We start from the raw sequence: 5,054 nt of genomic DNA, 5'->3' as shown, positions 1-5,054 counted from the left end.
AGAAGTGAAAGGCTCGTGGGTTCCGACCATGATATTCGTCCACTGTGTGGGGCAATAGTGGTTGCTATCCATTAACAACTTCAAAAGGGCTCTTTTTCGATGAAGAACTCTTTTGAGAGTTGAAGCAAAATTGAGCTACATCGAGTAGTTGCGGCCAATTCCTCTGATTGGCATTGAAAAAGTGGCGCAAGTACTCCTCCAACATCCCGTTGAATCTTTCTGTCTACCCATCTGTCTGCGGATGGTAGCTTGAGGAAGTGTTCAGTTGTGACGCCAAGAGATTGAATAGTTCGGACCAAAAGGTCCCGGTGAATCTTCCATCTCGGTCACTAACAATGTTCTAGGGCACTCCCCAATATTTGACAATATGCTTGAAAAATTGTCTGGCTGTCTTTTCTGCCGAACAGTACTTCGACACTGGGATGAATGTTGCGTACTTCGAGAATCTGTCCACGACCACCAAGATCGCACTTAAATTCCCTGTCTTCGGAAGACTGGTGATAAAGTCAAGCGACACACTCTCCCATGGTCGGCTTGGGAGTCGCAAGGGCTCCAACAACCCAGGTGTCATGTTCCTATCGACCTTGTCTTGCTAGTAGATGAGATAGGTCTTGGTGTACTCCACTCAATCATCTTGCATTTGTGGCCAGTAGTACCCCTGCTTCAAGAGTGCGTGGGTTCTCTGCCACCCTGGATGACCTGCCCATAGGGTGTCATGACACTCACTTAGTAATGTCCTCCGCAAATCTCCAGCTTTTGGAACATACAAGAGCCCCCCTTTAGCCCACAAAAGATCATCCTCCACCTAGAACTAGCAAGTCTTGCCTTCTTTTACGAGCTTCAGGATGGTCCTGACAACCGGGTCTTTCTCCAGGTTTTCTCTGATGCGCTCCTTGAGTGGAGTGTTCACCACGCTAGCTGACAAACTAGCCAAGATCTTTAGAGTCGCCAACTCCACTTTGTGACTCAAGGCATCAGCTGCCTGGTTCAAGCATCTTGCCCTGTGCTCAAAACGGAAGTCGAATTCCGCCACGAACTCTTGCCATCGAGCCTGCTTAGGGGTCATTTTCGGCTGAGTAAGGAAATGACTAACAGCTGCATTATCCATCTTCACCACGAACTTTGACCCCAGAAAGTAATGCCTCCACACTCGCAGGCAATGTATAACTGCGAGGAGCTCCTTCTCCTGGGAAGTATACCTCCTCTCAGCTTCAGACAGCTTGTGGCTCCCATATGCAACCGGGTGGTCTTCTTGTACTAGTACCCCTCCCAGAGCATAATCTGAGGCAGCTGTCTGTACTTCGAAGGGCTTGCTAATAGTTGGCAAGGCAAGAACATGATCCTTCATCATGGCTTCCTTCAAACTCTTGAATGCTTCAGCACCCTTGTCAGTCCACGTCCAAGTCACACCCTTTTTTCAGAAGCTCGGTCAAGGGTGTCGCCCTTCTTGAGTAGCCGTCCACAAATCGTCTATAGTAGTTAGCTAGGCCCAAGAAGGAGCGGAGTTCTTTCACGTTTGTGGGGGCTTTCCATTCCTGGATTGCCCTCACCTTCTCCAGATCCATACGAATTCGGCCACGTTCCACAACGTGGCCTAAGAACTTGATGCTCTCCTGTGCAAACGAGCATTTCTCGTGCTTCACATATAACTGGTTCTCTCTCAACTTCTGAAACACTTGAGCCAAGTGTTCTTGATGCTCTTCAATCGTGGCACTATAAACCACTATATCATCCAATTACACCACCACGAACTTATCTAGATACTCGTGGAATACTTGGTTCATCAGTGTACAGAAAGTAGCAGGTGCATTTGTCAACCCAAACGACATTACTCAAAACTCAAATGCTCCATATCGAGTAACACACGTTGTCTTTGGTTCATCCCCATCTGCAATCCTCACTTGATAGTAGCCCGATCTCAAGTCCAACTTTGTGAAGTATTTGGCTCCACTTAGCTGGTCGAACAAATCAACGATCAGAGGGATGGGGTAGGTGTTGCAAACTGTCACCTTGTTGAGAGCCCTATAGTTGATGCACAGTCTCAAGCTCCCATCGTGCTTCTTCTGGAATAGCACAGGGGCGCTAAATGGCACCTTCGACGGTCTGATGAAGCCTGCCTCCAATAACTCTTTTAATTGTATCCTCAAGTCTTCTAGCTCAGGGGGGCCATTCTGTATGGAGCTTTTGTTGGAGGTTTCGCTCTGGGCACCAGTTCTATCTGGTGATCAATCCCCCTCTTTGGTGGCAAGGCTCTGGGGAGTTTATCTGGCATCACGTCCCCATACATCCTTAAGATCCTCGTAATTTCTAGTGGAACAATCTCTTCAACTACTTCTTCGAACACGGTGGGTACAGCTACATAAGTGGGCTTCTGCTTCTTCACACCCTTCTTGAACTATAAAGCTGATAGAAGCTTCACACCAGGGGTGGTTTCACCTTTGCAGGCACCATTGAAGGAGTCTTTCCCATTATGAGTAAGCTTCCAGTGGCAGGAATTGGAATGGCACCTTTCTCGGTTAGAAAGTCCATTCCCAAAACTACATCGAAGTCGTCCATATGGACAACCCCTAAGTCAGTCTACCCCTCCCACGTGTCGATTCTCACTTTTACTCCTTTAGCCATGCCAGTTGTGGCCAAGGCCTTGGAGTTGACCGCTTTCATGCGACCTGCATCTTTCTCCAGCTTCAGTCCCAGTTGCTTTACTTCAAGTTCAGAGATGAAGTTGTGGGTGGCGCCAGTATCAATCATCACGCTTTTGGAAGGCTTGCAATTGATAGTGGCATCCACAAACATTAGTCCCTTCCCCAGGGTCTCCTTCCCTTTCTCGCTATGTTTCTTGAGAGCATTCAACAGGCGGACAGCGCCCATGTGCGCATACTCTTCGTCTTCCTCTTCTCCTTCGCCCTGTTGTTCTTGGCCAATGAGGGCATTCAGCTTGCACCTGTAAGGGCAAACTGCCGACTTATGTGGGCCTTTGCATAGCCAACAAGCTAGCGGCTTCTTCCCTACAGCAGCATCTGTCCCACTGGAAGAATTGGACTCAGCTGTCCTCTTCTCTCCCCCACTCTTGCCCTGCCAGGACTTTCCAGACTTCTTACTCCCAGCGTTACTTGAGATGGTTGGAGGAGTAGCCCTTTTCGGCAGGCTGCTCTCCGTGATGTAATATGTTAAGCGTTTGGCAGCAGCTTGAGCCGTGGCAAGATCAGACACATGCTGTCTTTGAAGTTCTTGTTTGCCCCACAGTTTCAATCCCTCGAGGAAGCAGAAGAGCCTATCTACTTCGGACATGTCCTTTATATCGAGCATCAGTCCCGAAAATCTCTTTACATATTCTCGGACTGTCCCGACTTGTTTGAGTTCTCTTAACTGGTGACGAGCTATGTAAGCGACATTTTCAGGCAAAAATTGCGTCTTTAATTCTCTCTTCAGGTCTACTCAAGATGTGATGGTGCACCTGCCATTCTCTATGTCATCATACTTGGTCCTCCACCATACCTTGGCATCCGCAGACAAGTACATGGTAGCCATGGCGACCTTTCCGTCTTCCGAATCGGCCCGCACGACTCTAAAATAATGTTCCATGTCGAAGAGGAAATTCTCCAAATCCTTTGCGTCTCTGGCCCCGTTATAGGGCATCGGCTCGGGTAGTTTAGCTCAGCCATACTCCATACCTATCGGCCCTGTTGCAGGGGCATTCCCAACCGCTCGCATGGTCAAGTTTACCTTGGCAGTTAGCTCAACCATTTCTTCTCTGAGCACACCAACTGCCTCCCTGCAGTCTTTCGTAGTGTCATTTATGGAAACTTCTTGTTCCTTCAGCATGCGCTCCACTGCTGCGATGCGCTCTTCCCACCGAGGGGAAACAGAAGTACTTGTTGGAGTGTTTCTTTTCTCCAACGCGATTATTCTGGATAGGTGAACATCATTCTCCTTTTCTAGCGCAGCTATGCGATTGTTTGCATCAGACGATCCCGAGTCCTGACTTGCCGAGGAAAGATCCCTGACCCTTTCGTCCAGGCCATCTAGTTCCCCTAACCGCTTCTCAAGAGCTTCGATCCTCTGAGTGTTTCTCACCATGGTTTGTTTTGCCAAGCTCTTTCTAACTTGGCTCTGATACCAACTGTCATGGGTCGGCTATCTGGGTACTCCAACTAGATGAAACGTGCGGCACTTGCAGACTCTTCAAGCTAGCAAGTCAGCCTACAACACACACCTGCAGGCAAACAAACTTAGTGGTTAGCCACATACACATCTCAGACATGCAACAGATAATAACGAAGTATGAGCAAGCACAAAGCAAGTCATTCCTAGGAACGTCCACACAACATAAAGCACACAACAAGTCAAGTGGCACGCAATGGCCCAACGAAGATAAAAAACAAGTAACACATAGGCAACAAGGAAGTACACAGGGGCAAGTATGGACAAATAATGTTTTATTAATATATAGCCTTGATAGGGCAAGGGAGTACACAGCTTTGGCCCCTATCTGCTGATGGCCATGGTGCTTCCCTAAGTCACCAAGTCACCTCCCCCTAAAGAGCCTTCTAGGGAAATAAAGTCTTCCTTGGAACATATATAATTTTTGTCTCGGAAACATGCAATATTACAAAACTGCCACTACCCTATCCCATGAGGTTGCTTGGTGCAAGACTTGACTAATGATCAAGCACCAAGGCATGCTCATTTAGAAAATGGCCCCATGTAGGTGTGCCAAAGGGGCAGCACGCCACACCGGAAACGTCCCCGAGGGCAAAACGGTAAATTTCCCCAATATTCTCGCCTAAGCTTCCTAACCTCAAATATATCTCCATATATTTATTTCCATAACCCGATAACCCAAATAATCATCTAATACCCGAATTACCCCTTGACTTGCCCCAAGTCAAGTATTAAGCCCCGTTGTGACTTCCCGCTAACGGGCTCCCTAGGATCGCCTCAAGTCGCACACTGCAGATCTACCCACATAATAATGTGGTTCTCACATATATAACATTTAACCACATTTACATTCATATAATCATACAAGCATGCTTATCATATAATCATGCATT

Source organism: Humulus lupulus, chromosome 1 (assembly GCF_963169125.1).
Source record: "Humulus lupulus chromosome 1, drHumLupu1.1, whole genome shotgun sequence".
Classification (NCBI taxonomy): Eukaryota; Viridiplantae; Streptophyta; class Magnoliopsida; order Rosales; family Cannabaceae; genus Humulus; species Humulus lupulus.
Note: the sequence above shows the minus strand (reverse complement) of the source record.